The 19,524-nt window shown below is 37.2% G+C and overlaps 1 protein-coding gene across 3 annotated transcripts in view; it reads right to left on the bottom strand.

Annotated features, from left to right (window-relative positions):
* LOC112983271 (SAM and SH3 domain-containing protein 1) overlaps positions 1 to 19,524 on the bottom strand; it is a 565,928-nt gene that overhangs the window by 292,228 nt on the left and 254,176 nt on the right. The gene's annotated exons all lie outside the window — the stretch shown is intronic.

Consider the following 19,524-nt stretch of genomic DNA (forward strand, 5'->3'; position numbering starts at 1 on the left):
AAGATGAAAGAACCACATGCAATTGAGCAACCTGATATGGAAAATGTAGCAAATAACCAAGTTCACTGTTGGATGTAAATTAAGAAAACATAATTATATCATCCCTCTATAATAAGTACAAACAAGAACATGTACTTCCTCAGATTTCTGACTCCAATTCTGCCTCACTTTTCCACAGGCCTTCCTCTGTCTCTCCCCCAGTCCCAGAAGCTTAGGAAGAACCCTGGTTCCTGGTCTCTGGGAAGGACACAGACTGCTCCCATTGTGGAGCAAGTCATGATTTTGGGAGACCAGATCAGATATCTGAAACATGGGACAGCAGTAATATTGAAGGAGCAGGTTTTCCAAGTGCAACACAAAAGAGAAAGAAAGAAAGAAAACAGTTGGAAATGTAGATGTTGAGGCCTTGCTAGAAGCTTTAGTCTTGCACTTGGGATCAATTGCAAGCCACTGAAGATGACAGAGGTGCTTTCTGCTAATATTTTCCCAATAACAGGGAAACACTGTCATAGATAAATAGATAAATATGCAGCGTGGTCAGATTTAGAAGTAGCCTCCCCTTCTCCCTCAAAAAAAACTCAGACAGAAGAGTACAAATAAACATGGTGAAGATGTGGCTAACAGGCAACTCATTTTAAAGGACTGCACTGACCACTCACTGAAGAATGTGGCAGAGGGAAAAAAAACAGTAAAAAAAAAAATCAAATCAAACCACCAGTAGCAGCAATTTCTAGATCCCCATTTTCCAACTGCAGGAAGAGCTTTATCAGCAGCTCAGAGAAAGACTGGGCAGCAGGAACTGAGGAAGCCATGCACTACATTCGCTTTCAGTATGTAGCACAGCGCTTACTCTCTGGATTCAGATAGATGTGCAGGAGTTTGCAGGGTTTAAGACAGACCAGGGAACTGGTGGAGCTGAGGATCTGTCACACTGCACTTTCTTCGAGGCAGGCGCATGTAAGGGCCAGGACAAGCAGCAGGGTCACTGTAGAGCAGCTCCACTGATGCCTTTGTGGTCTGCAGGGGAGGTTTTCCTCTGCCTTTCCAAAAGGGATCTCCCTTTTACTTGAGCTGAATGTCACAAATCAGGAGCCTACTGCAAAAAATGCCAAGTGGAAGAGAAGTACCTCCTGGACTTTGTTGTTATTTGTTTTATTTTTAAGCTCTAACGTTTTTTTCTTGCCCAATAGAAGACAGATTGGAATGTTTAAAGATCATCACATTATTCACTGACAGATGAACAACCAGTTAAGCAAGGGAACTTCTATTCGATGTGGCATGCAAGGCAGCTGAAACAAACCAAGGATTTTTTTTTTCTTTCTTTCTTCTCTCTCTCTCTCTCTCTTTTTTTTTTTAATCTCACATAATACAAATGCTAAGGTTCCTGCTAGCAAACTTTCGCAAGAACTACTGTAACATTGATCTGCTGTATGGAAAAAAGCCATATCTGACTTCATATCTGAAAGTGACTCACGTTGTTCAAACTGAATATTCTAGATGGTATTAAAATGAAATGCAAAATAATCTTTAAGACAGGTTTTAACATATTTGGTAACTTCTGATTAGCAACAGATTATCAATGTACTTGTTTTAAAATCTACAATAAATTTGACTATCCTTTAAGTTATCCTTATTCTGATATTAAAGGCTATGGATGCCCTACTGATGAAGTCATGACAACTGATCATGCACAGTCACTTCACCAAAAGTAACTAATTTAGATACATTGAGTATGTTGCACAGAACTAAATTCTGTTATATTGAAAAAACCCTACCCTATGCATTATCTTGTTTGATCTTCCACAAATCCTCGGAACAAACAATACATGTAAGAGCACTGAAACCATGTTGCTGCACTCAAACAACAAATTCTTCATACATCTAAAACAAATTTTTTGTATGTCTATCATGTTGCAATTTGACATATTCCATAACAAAATCAACTGTTTTGGAGCTGATAATACTACATCATTCTTTGTAGCATGGCTTTATGAAAATCAGCACATGTAATTTTAAATAGTTATAAATGCAAGTAAATTAGAGTGAAGATTTCAAAAGTGGAGGCTTCCACCTTAGGGAGGCTCAGGCATTACTATTTTTAACAAGCAAAGCAGTACATTAAGCTTATTTTAATATATCAATATCATATTATTATAATTAAACATAAGATGAAATAGCATATCTTATCAACGCAGAGCAAGGTCTTACAAAACAAAACACAGATCTGAAAATGACTTCCCCACCTCTTTTTTTCTTTTTGAGCATATGTATTTAAAACAAACTCTAAACAGACGTAAAAGTGGAAATCGGAACAATCTGACACTTCTACTTGATCTCTGTTCGATACCATGAATTTTGCTCCATGTCACACTTCACTGAATTTTGCATCTTTTTCTTAACTTTTCTTACCCAAAGGGGAGCCACAGTGAGAACAAGCTGGCCTGCTGCCATGTCACCTACTAATTCCCTTTAGTTGAGATGGTGAAGAGCTGATGGGAAAGCTCGTGTTGCATGCACAACACGTCTCTGCAAGGAATTTTAGCAGACGTTTAATACCTGAGCTGCCATCATGACCACATGGGAGAGTGGATAAGGCCAGAGATATTCCTTTTCACAGACAGAGTCCAAGCAAGTGTGAGAGGCACACCAACATGGCAAAGCATGCAAGAACTGGCTATGGTGGCTGTTAGCCCACCCTAAGGATCATCCAAGTGGTTTTCAGGATGAGCTACCTTTCCCAGGGACAATTCTGCATTGTGGAACGGGTTTTAGGGAGAATTCAACCACTAAGTATCTTTGGCAAACAAAATATTCATCAGTAACAAATTTGCTTCTTCCAGGTAAGAAGAGATCCCTACAGTAATTGCAAAGATGTATATCAAATAGCATCATGATGCCCTATTTCCTATACAAATAGGCATTCATCATACTTAGGTTAGATGCCATGCATGTCAATGATAGATTAATCTTTTTCTACCCAATTATTTTTATTTTTGCAAACACATTCCAGTGTTCCAGGCTCTTTAAATTTGCAATACATTCCCTATTTTGAGAAATGCAATAACTGTCTGACAGAGAAAATTCATTCACCTATCAATTCAATTTGCAGGACTGAAGCATATCAAAAGATCATTTTGCTAGATTTCTGAGTGGAGCATGAGTGCGACTTCATTTTCAGTGATATATGTCTGCTGAACAAATACTGTTAATGGAGCTCAGTTTTGTTATCAATTTTCTGTGTTAATGTCTGTGTAGCTGTCTACAGGTAGCTGACAGAAGGACAACATTTTTGAGTCAGAAAAGAGGATATGGTTTTGAGCCTATTGCTTAATGCATACCTTGTTGACAACATGCTGTGCTGTTTCTATGTTTTGCCTTCTCTTGAATAAAATTTACTAGAAAGAAGTAATAAAAATGCGAGGGTTTGTGATGCTTTAAAACACAGAACAAGAAGACTTGTGTGTGTCAGCAAACAGGCATCCTTTTTTCCTGAACTGCTAGGTTTAAGACAGGCTGAAAGCATATATAACTTTTATACAACTCTACCATAAAAACAGACATACTCGTTCTGGCTCTTTTTGTATTTCTGTTGATCAGAGCATTACTCTACACTAAAACTCAAATCTTCAAAGCAGTCTCCAGAATACATATGAAACCAAAGTAATGTACAAAGTAAAGTAATATACAAAGCAGTAGCATTACACGTATTTTAGCCTATTCAGTTTTTTGTATTACTGTTTACCAAGATTGTTCATTTTCAGTGTGGAAAGGGATCTACTATCTTCCACTTTTGGTCACCTTATGCAGGCTACTGAGGTTAGAATTACGAGTCTGGTCCCTTTTCAATCAAATTTTCCATATAATTAAAGAGGACATTTATTTTACTTGTACTACAAATTCTTAATGGTCTTCAGACTATTTTTAAGAACACATCACTTCTTAATCTTCAGAGATATAACATTTCAAATCACTTCTCTAATTCTAAATAGATTCATTCTATTAAAAAACAAGTCCAGATCTATTATTTATTAATAATTAAAACTTGCAAAGGAAACAATTTAGTTTGTTGGAAACAACAGCTGACAGAATCTTGTATATAAGATCTAAATGTGCAATCCTCCCTTCTCTTTCTGAAGATCTTTCTGAAGAAACTTGCAGGTACACTTATATAATTTACTTCTTCCTCCACACAAATTAATCATATTGATAAAAATAAGCTCTGAAGAAGTAGATACACAAATGTTTCTGACGAGGAAGATCAATTTGTGTTCAAGCAGGACACAAAATAGTGAGCACCTCCAATGCACGTAATTATATATATTTACACAAAGCCCTACGTAGATAGATTCGTTTTTAGCTAAGACGAGTCCAGGCACTCTGCGACAGAAAATGATCAGAGGGAAGGAACCTAGATGAAAACTGCTGTTCCTGGATCCCTTCCTGGGCTCAGACTGACAAGTGGGTTGTTGAGGGATTTTGCAGAGGCATTCCCGCACCCCTTAAGCCTGCAGCCACACTTGACTGACAGATAACTCCCCTTACACTAGCGAGTTTCTAAAAGTATTTCTCAATCATCATCCAAAAATTCCACTAGAAAACCAGAAAACCCTATGACTGATGAGCTGGCATTTTACCCACTGTATTGTTTATCTCTATGTGGAAGCCACAAGAGTCAAAATGTTAGCAGCCAGTTGCCTCCATTTGATCTCGTATATATCCAATACTGCAGTTACGCAAACAGCATTTCAAGATAGCAAAAAGTGCCTACAAAGTTCCAAGCCTCCAACCCTAAGCTCCTAAGGGGAAAAAGCATTCCCATTAATCTTCCGAAAAAATTATTTTGCAACAAAAATTAAAGACCACAGAAGAGGACAGAGACTCGGGAGTTTTGCTTCTTGGCTTTTCTGTAAACTGAAGATTGAGTCAAAGATGCAGAACTGTTTGCAAGTAAACAAGCTGACACAGAAAAGGTCAGACCGCTAAAGAATAAACCTAGTGAGACTTCCTTGTCATTGAGATTTAGTAGAGAGCTTTTTATCTTGGGAATGTGGAATATATAATCAGAGACAGGAAATCTGCCAAAAACAAAGTCAAGAAGGAAAAAAAAAACAGAGGGTAGTCTCCAATTATGTTTGCTGCTTTGTTTATTGTATTTTAGCTAAAGTAAATTGAATATTTACTTCTATCACAACATATGTATTTGGAGAGATTAGTCAGAGGTAGCTTTACATTACTTTGGTTAATGTATATATCTCTTCTCCCCTATGCGTAGTTCTTGTTTCTGCTAGATTCAGAAAAGAACTACAATAAAAACAGCCCTGCATATGAAAATAAGTGCCTATACAGTGCCAAGAACTTCCTGGTTTTCAGACCAAATATAAGCAAAATCCCCAGCTTATACTTCTAACGTCTTTTGAATCCTAATATTTTATAAATAAAGGGCCAAAGTGAGGAAAGCACCATGAACTGGGCAAACAGACACGTACACCCCAACACTTGATATTATGTTGGGCTGTGTGAAAAACATGTTAAGTATATTATGATAAAAGAGATACAAACCTACAGTCTTTAGAGGAGTATATAAGTATTTAAAGCCAGGAACGCCAACTGGAGTTATAGCTATAACACAATGGTGCAACCAGTGGGATTCTCTTACCTATGTGAGTGTTTCCGGGGCAAAATGACTGTTTCTTGGAGTAAATCCTGATTATGAGAATGAATAGCTTAATGAAGGGGATCTGATGCCTAATTTGCTTCCTATTATTTTCTGGCCGGCTGCCAAAAATATAAAATAAGCATTAAGGATTTGGCAAGTAAAACTGAGTTGAAAGATGCCTGAAACTATGATGAAGTTTATAGTTAAGCAAACAGTAAAGTTACCCAGTTTAGAATGAGAGGTGTTTACATTCCCTGACTGGATGAGAAGTATACTAGTACTGAGCAATTAGATGTACACAGACATAGTGTAGAAAGTTAACAGCATGCATCTTTCCTACTTCCTACAGCCCAGTCCAGCTCTCAGTGGAGCCAGTTATAAATCAGACTGACTTTGTCAGCACAGAATCATGCTCTCAGGGAGACAGAGAAACTATCACTTTACCTTTTCTTAGCAATAAACCATGGCAAATCAATTACCATCAAAACACTTTAATGAGAAAAATGCCTTCCTATTTGTCATTAATACATTAAAATTTCAGTTCTCATCTTATTCATACCAGCTCTCCACCAGTATAACCCCAAAATGAGGTAAATAACTGGGCTAAACCCCAGATTGGGCTAAATTTCTTTAAGATTTATCAATATGATAGGAGAATCCAGCAACAAACTCCTATGTTTAGAATTTATCCTAAAACATTTGCTTGAAGTCTATGGGTCCTAAATACAGCATTAGAAGAAAGTCTGTGTTTTGAAAATTGGTCCCCAAGTATCCTTTCTGATATTTAAAACAAGTTATTTGAATTAGCTGTAATACAAAAAACTATAACAGCAGGGAAAAGCTGCCTCCCATCCCTTCGGCTCTCTCCCAGGTCAGTAGCGTACCCTGAGCTGCCAACTCTTTGCTCTTGCAACTTGTCAGGATTTCCTTTTCGGATGCCTAATGGAGGGGGCAACTGAGCAGTTCCAATTATTTCATGGCTTGTTTTCCTGGAGGGCTGGGAAATCCTAAGGGGAGCAGAATAAAAACTCAACTGGCTTCACCCAGCTCCCAAGAATCATCCAGTATTATCCCTCTTCCCTTGTTCTGTATACACATACTTTCCCCTGCCCTTACCAGAATACCCTAGGAAGCCGCATTTCTTTCCCTACCCTGGGAAGGGAAAGAAACTGAGCTAAATACCAATTGCAGTTCTCCAGCAGGTCACCCAGAAAGTGAGGGGCAGGAGAAGCACAGAATCAAGTACAAAACTGAGTCAGATTGCTCACGGCTTCTTACATGCCAAGGGGAATCGGACCAAAACGCTTCACATTTTGATGATTCCTGTGCTGATTTTGGGCTGCTTGACCTTGTATAAATAATACTGCTTAGCTCTCTAGCTTTAGACTGAAGAAGATACACTGATGCCTTGATTTGCTTGCACCTCCTAACATATATAATGGTGAGAAAGTACCAAGGAGGATGGAAGTTGTAAAACTTATTTGTTCAAGTCCTAAATTTCTTTTTTATTGGCATGCAGGCAGGAATTAACAGCACAAGAGAAGAGGTTAGCTACTAAGATAAAACTATAACTAGCATATTTTGAGCAAGGAAGTCAGACTTGAACACTATGCACCAGATTGCAGGCAGATCCGAGAAATGAATTTTAGCCTGATCTTCCAACCAGGGTTTTTTCTGCTCATCTAGTTGCCCACCCACCCAGACTTTCCCATCCCAACTTCAATGCAAGAATATTGTGGGAGATGGCATTCCCTGCTTTCCTTCATCAACAAATCTTGCTGAAGTCTGTTCTCAGAAGAGGAGGGAGTGAGGAAGCAGAATGAGTCCAGGGCAGTCTTGTTTTGCCCTTCCCCTCGTATAAATAATGGATGGTTTTCCATTAGTACGCAACATTTAGCCCAGGGCAATGGGGACAAAATGCTACAGAAACTAGAAGTGAAGCTGGGAAGGGAGAATAGACAAGGAAGGAATCAACCTGTTCAGGGCTGGATTAAACTGTATACAGAGAAGAAAGGAAAATATGGAGCAACGACCACCTACCTACTTTTTCAGATCACTTCATGCACTTAAGGACCTGTAACTTGGCAATTTAAGACAGACGCAGACAGGTTTGAGTCACTGCACATCAGAACTGTTGCTTTAATTTCAAAAGGTGAATACGGCAGCTGGGCAATGACCCTACCAGCTATTCACAGAGCCGAATAATGAGACTCACACGCTATAACAATTGTGTAGTCCTCCAGTCAATGTGCTACTGATTACAGATGATAATAATTTGTTTGAAAAATAGCAGAGGGATGATGGTGGGTTTTTTTTTATTGGAGGTGTTTGGATAATTGGTCATTTCCAGCAATTAACCCAGAAACATCCTATTTTTCAATTAGACAAGCATCTCATTCGCACGTTCCCAAAGACAACAGGATGTTCTGCTTCCTGTGGCTTTTAAATGGTGCAACATTAACCTTATCTGTCCCCTCAAAAATATTTCACTCACATTCTCAAACAAGTTGCCAGATCTTCTCTGGAATGGAACAAGGTAAAAATGTGTCAGATGCAGGAGGAGAGAAGATTGTAATCTCTAGTCTTACACTGAATTTAATTTCCTGCCACAGCTGCAAGAGTATGTTGGGGGGGGGGGGGGAAGGACACAGCAGCAAAGGTTTCGTGAAAAGAAAATCCATCAACTATCCAGGTTTTTATTACACGTACTTGCAAATAAAGCTTTATATTTTATGCCTAGACTTCAGAATTTTAAATGCAATAGCTTCCTCTGAAAAAAATAAATTCTGTATATATTAGTTGAGTAGTATTTTCAGGTTGCAGAACCTTTAAATTATGTTTAGCACTACCCAAAGACTAGGGCACAGGTCTCTAGGACAAGTTCTGATGGCTATATACACCATAGTACTTTTATTATATAATTTTGCCTAAATCCAGTGAAAACACCATAGTCACAAAACAACTGCTAGCTATAGCTTGACTTTACTAGCCTATAGCTAGTAAAGACAAGAGCTGAGAAGCACCCTTTGAAATAAGCGGGACTTTTTTCCTCTCTAATTTATCATACAAGGGAGAGGGGCAGAAAGGCAGAGCTGTATTGTGGCTATAATCATTGGCATACAGCACAGATGAAAGAAGATCAGGACAAGAGTGCCTGCATTTGTTTTGAAAGTATGAAAACTGGCAGATTCTTAGAGCAGAAAGAGTCATGGAGCTATAAATTAAAGTATATATAAAAAAAACAAAACCAAAACCCCTTTGAACAATAATCATGAGAATGAAATTGGCAACACTGGAGGTAGGATTTACTCATCTTTCATAAATCTTTCAAAACCTTTCATCAATTCCCCTTCTATTTGAAACAGAGATCTGTAAGAGCAAAGAAGCGTGGTTAGCAGACTGGAAACAGTCCATCTAGGAACTTTACTCTGCATCATAGAAATGAATGACAGAAACCATACCAGCATAGTTCTACAATAAATTATTAGTATAACAAAAATATTTACTGTACTCACTTGGAAGTAGGACCCCAAAAAGCTGATCACCTTGAAGACTAACTCTGCTAAAGAATATAAGCATTTAGGGGGTTTTGCTCTAAATCTGATTGACGTTTACTACACAAATCATGACCCTCCACCTACATCCATTACTTTTCAGGATCTTGATACACCTTACACAGAAATATAGTTGAATCAGTCTTCTTCAAAGAAGAGGTGCATTCAAGCATATTACCCCACGTTACAGTTCTACTTGAGGGCCATGACCACAACAGGACTCCAAATGCAGTTGGGTTTTAGCTTAAAATGCCTCAAAGATGTCATGCTGTCCCCACACAGTACTAGGGATCCACGAGCAATAGGTGGTAACAAACTGTTACCCTCATAGTAAGAAACCTTTGCAACAGAAAACTCTGCTAAGTCAGGGAATTGCAATGTAAAGAGCATTCTCTGTGCATGAATTCCTGTTCCGCCAGCCTTAGAAACAACAGAACCATCTTCAGGAGCACTTAGAGCCATTTCGAATTTTTTAAAATAATTTTTAAAATTTTGTCACTGAGAACCTGAGCTAAATCTATTTCTGGCAAGAACACGTTAGTTGAAGAATCAATATTTCTTGTTACGCTATGATCAGGCTTTGGCCCAAGATAATTTAAGGGGGAAGTCACTGATTAAGAAAGACACAAATCACCCTAGCCACAGATCAAACTCTGTATTTATGCTACTTCTTGTGCTTAGAGTACACCATACTATATACCTCAAAAATTCCCCTCATCCAAATTGCTCCTTTGAAATTCAACAGCAGAAGGATGAATCAACAGGAGATTAAATAGGACACTATTTCTGCTCATTGTTTCACACAGCAGAACATTGTTTGCCCTTAAACTGTATAAAAAATAGTAATAAAATAAAATAGCAATTCACATAGAAAAGACAAAAGGTAGGAAAAAAGTGAAGACTGCCTGAGCTCTATACTAAATAGTTGATTGGAGAGATGAAGCTGTCAGGTTTTCCAGCCACTCCATTGCACATAGTTACTAACTGGAGATGGAGGCCGATACCAAGGAAGGCAGCAGGTGAGCAGGCATCTGGGCACTTGGCAGTACTCCAGAGTTTCATGCGGGTGCACTGGGCAGCTGCCCAGGCAATACAGCAGAGACTGCTTTTTTGCAGTCTCTTCTGCAGAACTGGCTGCCCACAAAAATCAGGGAGATAACATCACTGAACTTCTGCCCTACAAGCCCCTTCTATGGGAAGTAGCAGGTAATGCCACGCTTTCCTTTAAATCCAAGAATTCTCTTCTTAAGGACAGATTTAGTTCTGCAAAAGGTGATGTTCAAATCTCTAGAACAGACCTTCCATTTGCAAGCCCCATATTTGTAACGTGCATGTTGAGTGGGGAGAAGAGACTGTTGACGCAACTATGGTGTCAACCCCAGACCCCAGCATTAGGAGCCGACCTCTCACAGAGTCCAACTTTGCTCTTCCCTTGCCTTCTGCCTCCTTTTGCTAAGGCTGAGGAAAAGCACTTTCCTAAGGAGATCCATAAACCTCTTAAATTTTATATCACTGCAGTATTCAAGATGTCCTTGTTTTGTATTCTAAAGATCACATGAATGAGAGGCCTGGAGCCACATAAGAACTTCTGCTCTTTTCCTTTTCTAATCTAATTAGCATTGCCTTCACCATCTCTCAGAGGTGCTACCCTTGTTCTCTCAGGTCTGCTTCAACTATCTCTTGCTTACAATGCTCGGCTGTAAGCAGAAGCAGTAACAATAGTAGTTATTCATTGCATTATAAAATATATGATTATGCCACATTTAAATATGTTGTTTCTCCCATTATGCAAAACTGCTGGGTAAATGGGGGGTGGGGGGCATCATTGCTGCATAGTCATGTACATGTTGAAAAAAAGACATGACTGTAAGGCCCAACAGGTTTTAGTTATGTTGAACTGGGACCTATTTAAACAAAATGATACATTTAAAATGATTTCCTGGTGGATTTGATTAGAGAAATAAATGACTACTATTAAATAAAACATTTTGGCACTGAATATTATGGTAAATTGATTTGCATATTTTAACAGTTGCAGGGACTTCGGGAAATAACAATGTAAATGAGTGCTAGAAGTGTGCAGTAATGAAAGAACAGATTTTATCATGCGTAAGATTATACACCAGGATTTTATTTTAAGGTTGTCTTTCAGTTTTTAATTACATTTGTAAATAATGGTTAAAACAATTTGTTGGTTACTCCTCAGCTATCAATCCATTCTAGTGTCATTATATGTTTACATGTTTCTCTTTCCATTTCTATTCTAAAAAAGAATAATTAAGTTCTGAATATACAAGGATGAGAAATCCTCAGAGCTGGCAAAATATAAAAATAAAAGATGTTACTAATGAGCTATAAAATAACATTTTATTATTTCCTGTCAAGCAAACAAGGAGGAAAACAGATTTTTCACATAATTAGGAGAGCCTCCATTCAAATAATAACTGTAAAATACAGCATTTTTCACTCAAATATTATTTCATAAATCATTTTCCCCCCAAAATATGGATTTCACTTTCAGTTTGCGAGTTCAACTTTGTTTCAAAAAATTTATTTTATGGCAGTAAAATGCATAGCTCAATACCTATGTTGCAGTCCATGAAATAACTGTTAATTTTTAAATATTTCCACATACCTCACAGCAATTAAAAAAGTCTGGAGTCATTCTGCTCCATAAAGCAAATTATGTTTTTTCTAATACCTAATTTTAATACTCAACACAAGATGATTTGTTTTTCACTTTTGTCCACACCAGCTGATGGAAAAAGCACAAGAAGTATCAAGCTATTTTCAAAGTTTGATAAAATGTTTAAGGCTAGCCAACTGTCCCAATCAAATTTAAACTTAATGTAAATGCTTAGTTTCAATTTACTGCTTTGGCTGGCATAAATGAGTGCAGGTTAATGCTGAGCTAAGTGCTCTTAACAGGATCTCAATCAAATATAAAAGCTACAGTTTAACATGGCAATGTGTCATCTGTAACCTATTGCACACTGATTTTATACAAGGGACATGGAGCAAGCTAAGTAAAACAAGGGTATATGAAGCCATATCACACAGTACCTCTATATTATTGCTGTCCATATAGGTACTACTCACTCTAGCGTAAAGTCACAAATTCTACTTTTGAGGACTGTGTACTTGTTCTGGGACCAGACTGATCACTTCCATACAAATTCATCCCTCACTTTCAAAATTAAGAAACCAGAGAGAGAAAAGACTGCAGCTACAAGCTCATTATAAACCTTTTAAATTAAATTTAAAGGACTGAAGAGTCCAGTGATAAGCTTCTGACCTCAATCTCTCTGGATCTGACTTCATAATTTAATGCAGCTAATGTGTTTTTTGTTTTATGGAATGTGATTCAGACTAATCCCACCAAAATTGCAATAATGTCAAGGCAAGGTCACAGACCACAAGCAACAACATAACGCCGTACAAGACGTTTGAGTACTAAATCAGAAAAGTAATATAATTCTGACCGTTAAAACAACAAAATGGTAAGTGTAATATACCTCAGCTGGTAGCATAAATTGGTTGTTACATATGTATGTTTGTCCAGATGTACATGCATACATACATTCACACATACAGTTTTGAAACTTTACACAAATGGCCAATTATTTTTGTGTTTCTTTGACCGACAGCCTTTATTAGCCTGTTCTAAAAGTGATGCTGCTTAAGAAAACCTCAATATTGTAATGGTGAAAAATACAAAGTTAGATGTTGCTTATCAGATTAATGCAACTGAAGTAAATTTATTAGTAGCAATCTGTCATTGCAAGTTTCACAACTATTCTAAAGACAAGCGCAGCTTGGATTTTTTACACCATGCCCTGTCAAGAGACCAATACCTTACTTGCTTCATTCTTGTTCATGAAGCATCTTGAAATGCATTGATTCATCATTTAAGACAAAAACTTAGAAGGTAACTTCTATAATTGCACATTTTTCACATTACATACTGTTCATAATTATGTGAACAGGGAAGCAAAAAGTGTTAAAAAAAATAATTTAAGAAATGTAATGGGGGGGGGGAATAATCTTGGATTGATGACCCTTTATTTCTAAGAGAAAAGTTTTTCAATTAGCCAGACAGAGAAACCTTACGATAGCCTTTGTCAACCTAGGAACGCACGTGCTCCAGCTATACCGCAAACTTTTGTTCGGCTTCAGGAACTTGCAGAGCTGTTAGCAAACGGTTTCCCATTCTGCACACATGTGGCAAACTTCACAAGTCTAATAGCAACCACTACAAATACCAGACTCACCATGTACTACTTGAACAGCTATTTTGAACAGTTATTTTGAAACATAAGATTTTTAGTGTTTATAAGTTTTTGTTAGGGTAATTTTACATTTGGGATCAGCTTTCAGCAGCAGCAGCAGCTGTTTCTTTTGATGTTTTACTATTTGTATTATACTTTGGCTTAGCTTTCAATGGAAGGAAAAAAGCAACACAGTAATAGAAGTTAGGGGTTTTAAAAAAAATTGATTTTTGAAAATAAAACTAAACTTGATGAAAAAGATGTTAAGCAGTTAGTGAATACAGAAAAATGACAGTGGAAATACTTACAACCTAACAAAAAATGATGATCAAGAAAGCCTGCAAAGCCAGACAAATCAAAATGTTTGCTGTACACCAGGGATTTAGACTCACTTTTCCCAGTTTCTGTTTTGTTTTTATTAAGAGTTCACTATGGAAATTTGAAAGCAACCTGAATTGCAAGCAGCATTGCAAGCTCATATATGCATTAATCCCAGGTTACAAAATCGCTCACTCTCACGCACGTCCTCACAAAAAAAGAAAAACACACACACACACACACACACACCACTTTTTATTGAAATTGTTGAGCATAACAGAATTAACACTCTACTGAGGGCAATTCTCCAGCTATGGGAACGGAAAGGTTCATTACATAAGGATGCTGAGTACACATTAGCATTGGTGGTGGTTGGATTTCTTTGTTTTGTTTCCAACTATTACTACAGATTGTTACCTGCAGCTTTTGCAATGAACAACTTCAGGTTTCAAGAATCAAGACTCCAGATCAAACTCAGGATTTCTTTTTTAAGTTATCAGAAATTTTACATATTTACGAGACCCCTAGAGATCCCCAGAAGTGGGAAAAAAAAGTATTTTTAAAAATAAGTTTTTAAAGAAATATTCTTAAGCTATAAGCAGTAACCAAAAGCTAAAATTTAACTCTTTAAGCAGGCGAGAGTACTCTGAGTTTAGCTTCTTTCTTTCCCTCCTCACCCCCCCCCCCTTAAATCAAACGTAAAAGGAAAGGAAGGTGTATCAGTATAACAGGGGCACTTCAAGCAGGGTGCAGGTGTTTGGCTGCTACGCTGCACGCGCTCACCGAAAGCCCCAGCATGGGGCTGCCCTGCAGCTGCAGGGTTTTCTCACACCAGCCTCCTTTGAGGTACCTCCTCAAACAAGATCTGGATTCACATGCCTCTGTCACTCTGAAAGAGTTCAAAGCATAAGTATAAAAAAGCCTGTGCAAGCACAAAAGCTAACCTTCTTCACCTTTCCGTTTTCCTATTTTCTGATCTTTCTAGTGCTGCTCCTTTAACAGAAAAGGAAACTAAAGCAGCATTGAAAACAGCACGGGGCATGAACTTCGGTGTAGCACCTGAAGTAAAATCTGTCGTCTTTAGTATATTCCAGGAGAAAAAATATTTATTTATTTATTTATTTTTTTAAAAAGTGTTCCTACCAAACAGGCAGACAAAATTTAAAAGCTGAAAATAGTAATATGTAACCAGGCTTGACATTGATATAATTACATTCTCAAGTACATGGCTTCCTTCAGGCATGGATCAATGACAACTCATCAGTGGATAGTTTATATATAACGCTATAGACATACACTGAATTTTCTTCCCCCATTATGACTGATATCACTGACAGGTTAGTTACTGCTCTTTCTGACCACACAGTCAACACTCAACTAAAGCAGCAGTAATGACAATTTCCAAGAGTTCATTTATTCAACTTCCGCATGAAATGTTCTTCCACTGGGACATCTTCCACTTCTTAGAGCTGTCAGTTTTGTACTCTACATCAGCAGGCAATAAAATCTTACTTGTTTGGGGTAAGAGGTGATAGAAAAATTCAAAATAACTAATGAAATTTCAAACCATTTCTTTGGATGGCAAATTTTATCTTTTTGGTAAGACTTCAAAAAAAATTGAATGTTTCAGTAAGCATTCTATGAAAAAATAGATGAGGGGAAGGGAAATTTGAAGTAAATAAGTATTTTCCCATTCTAAATTCAACACTTCTGAAGCAAAAAATAAACATATTTCATACCCCTACCTATATCTTATGATTTCTTTATCAGCTAAATGAACCTAATAAAACAATATTTGAAAACAAGCTCCTCAAGACTCTTACATTATGTATCACTGTAAGAGATTTTTTTTCTTCCATTTGAACCACTGAAAGTCTTGAATAAAAACTTTGTTCAGGACTATAGATTTAAATGAAAAGTGTGTGTGTGTATATATATATGTATATAATATGCATATGTGTGTGTGCATATATATACACACACACATTCTGCTTTTGTCTACTGTACTTTTTCCTCACTCTAGTATTATTTGTAGTATTACTTCTGCAGCTACAATAATCTATAGCCTTGAAAAATTATACAAATTTTGACCTAATTATGGTACCGTGTAAATATGTTTTGGGCATCCTCCAGCTAAATGACATGTCTTGAGTAACACCTGGATTTTATAAGTACAAGATTAAATATAGAATGATCTTTCCATAGAAAATACAATAAACTATACAAAGCTCTCCATCACTTTTGGATTTAATTACTGATTATTTAAAAATTTAGGTAAGTATCACCATTTTTTAATCATAATTTTGGCTAAAGCAACAAAAGATAACCAAAACACACACAAATCAATCTCATCTGATTAAAAAGTTGAGCTGCACTTTTCTGTTATAGTGTACAAGCTATGCATGTTTCCTTTAAAAAAAGAAAAAAATTCTAATGATAGCTACTTTACACTAGTACAACCTTCTTCGCCTCCATCCAAAAATACCATCAACATAAATAATGCTGTTGACAATGCCTAAGTGTGCTGCATACACTTCAAACCCTTGCCGCAAGCAATGCTTGCTTTAATCCAATATATAAACAAAAATACATACGATAAAGACTCAAGGTTGGGGGGAAAAACCCTCAAAAATCAAAGTTGTATTTCATTTCAAGGATATAATTGAATATAATGATAGGATGAGATATCATAGCATTTTCAATAAAAGACTATACATATGTTGCAATTCCTAGGTCAATGCCAGAAATACAAAAAAAGTAGTGTTTTCTGCAGTCCACTCCCTTGTTCATCATACATACTTCTGTATTTTTAAGACTGAACACAACAAAACCAGCCAACATTAAAATCAGTTATGGGAATAAATAAAAACAATAAAAAAACCACATAGTGATTTTTAAATTTGAACAGAGACATACTTGTTACTTCTGTGTTAATTTATACATAGCTGATCCGTATATTCATGTGATGAAGAACACTTACCACAGGAATTAAATGCTCCCCCAAGCCACGAAGAGAAAGCTTCCACTTACCTAAAAAATAAATAAATAAATGTTTAACTTCATTCAGTTTTGACTCACCCCCTCCCCACAAAGAGATGTTTTGCAAGGGTAAGTCACCACACTCTGCATGTCTAGTATGGCCAGCTTACATGGTTAACCTACACACGCCATCAAAAGGTCTTAGTTTCTAAAATGGGGTAGAAACTCAGAATATTGGGAAAGGAATATAAAAATTTACAAGAAAGTGGAGAGTTGAGGTGGGGAGACAAAAATCTATGTCCCAGGCATGCGTGGAATGGCCATTATGGGCAATTTCCTGGAAAAGTGAGCAAGCCCTTTGAGCATGCTTTCCTGCTTCCTCCTAGAGTCTGACCAAGGCTAATACCTGTGTGGAGAAACGGCCAAAGATGCATTCGGTCAAGTCTGCACCATTGATTTTGAAAAGTTTGCTTGATTTCAGTGAAAAGTAAATGTATACATTATTATAAAACAAACAGTTGTACAATTGATGTAGTACATGTGTTGTCAAAGAATGGGGTAGTTTGAGAATATGCCACTGTTCAACCACAGGAAATACATAAGGTGTAAGTATACTTAAGAGGGAGGTTAGGAGAAAAGACCAAAGCCCCTCATTTACAATTGATATCATCTTTGAACTGCACAGCTCCGTTTCCAATTTTGCCATCATGGGAAACATTTGAATCATTAAAAAAAAAATAGCTATGCATTTAAATAAGAAATTTTGAAAGCCCATTGAAGAGAAACAAAGGATTTCCTACAGAGTATTTATAGTTGACTATATAATAAATGCCCAACTCCCAGAAGATTTTAAATAGCTTGCATGCAGTTGTGCCCTTCCAACATATATTTTAAGAGCATTCAATCTTTTGGTTTTTTTAGTAGCAAATATCTTCCTATTATTTTTGAGGCAGAAAAGCCACATAGTTAGACAGCACAAGGCTGCATCTCACACCATACTACCAGGGCCCGTTTCACCATAAAGCTACAGAGAAAAATGAATCATCCAATTCCTTCGTGCTCCAGCGGGACTGGAGCTGAGCATGGCTACTAGCTCGGCACCTGCACCTCAGCCTTCCCCACCAGGAGCTCCGGGGCACAAAGTACAGATCAAGCCGGGATGTTTTGGACTCACTCCTAGCAGTGACCAGATTCTGCCTACTTCCCCCTGCCCCCATCCTTTTTGTCCAGAGGGGAGGGTGGGGAGAACAGAGGAAGTAAAAGGGGGGAAAAAAAGATGACAGACAAGCTCTATAAAGCTTTTCATTAGCAATCGTTTTTTTCTAAAAAAACCCCATACTATCTCCAACTAAGCTCAGACCTTTTGAGGAATGCATCTGCCTTCAGCCTTTCATGGAAGACTTGCATGCTACTCAGATGTTGCTCTTCTGCATGCTTTCAGCCGAACAGCCACTCTGCACATGAGGATACAAAATGGGCCCAATATAAATGCTAACAGATGGAGAAGGAAATTCATATTCATAATACACTTGACAAACATAGATTGCAGATCACAGGAGTATGGGTCAAATGCTGCTTTTAGGGTACCTCTTATTTCTACCGTTACCTTAGCTATACTGGCTAGTTAGAAATGGAGAAGAGACAGTTTACTTTAAATAAGCATGTATAAAAGCATTAAGAGTTATAAAAACTTAAGCATCAATCCTGAAAAGAATTACCAAAATGTTTAAATTGGGTAGCTGTCATAATGATTAAGCTATATGTCATATAATTAGGAATTATCTTGCAATTCTGCTGTTATCCCTGGATAATGCCACACAGATAGCTGTGCATTCCCCCTTCAGATCATCCCAGTTATGACATTGTCAGGTCACCTAATGTACCATCTTCTAGAAAAATCTGATATTTCACTTTTAATTAAAATAAGAGAATTAACAAAAGCAAAGAAGCAAAAGTATCTACTTTCTACATGTATTAATTCTAGTATTTTGTAACGTTGCTTTTGTCCCTCCAAACTATGACACAGCAGCACTGAGCTGTGGATACCTGCGATATATTTTAGCTGTGGTAAAGCTACCCAAACACTACTTTCCTCTAGTAATAACAAGAACTTGGGGTTACTTCTTCAGTACATCTTTAATGCCTTGCTATTATCATATGTAGCAAGACATCACCTGGAAGTTGCTAGCTCAAAGGAATAGTGAAATTGGCTAAGAAAACAGGCCAGAGAAAGACATAAAGGAAATGTTTTCTTGTGTAAAACTGTAATGCTAGAATTCAATGTTATGATTGAAGCACCCTTAAGATGATTGTCTTATGCACAGTGCCTTGGGGACTATGCTTATAACATGCAATCATTCCTTGTTTATGGTTTCAACTACAGTAAAGTCTAACATGTCTTTATATTGGTTCTAGTTCAACAGGGACTAATTCTGTTTGAAACTTCTGAAGAACATTTTAGAATTTAGCTCTGCTTGTAATTTCTTAGTTAAAATAAGCAGGAGAACCAACTGAATCTCCAAGAGTAACCCCTTTTTCATACTCAGATAATTCAAGGCTTCCTTATGTATCTCTAATATCAAAATTTTGATTCTAGGCTTGAGGTCTCATTCAGCCTGGTGTATATTGACCCGACTTGGCAGCCTAATTAATACACCATGAGCCTTCATTTTTGCATTTGGACTATTGTTAGAACATGACACTATCCAAAACTCAGTGGAAAAAAACCCAAAATTTAACTTTCCACACA

Source organism: Dromaius novaehollandiae, chromosome 3, assembly GCF_036370855.1.
Source record: "Dromaius novaehollandiae isolate bDroNov1 chromosome 3, bDroNov1.hap1, whole genome shotgun sequence".
Taxonomy (NCBI): domain Eukaryota; kingdom Metazoa; phylum Chordata; class Aves; order Casuariiformes; family Dromaiidae; genus Dromaius; species Dromaius novaehollandiae.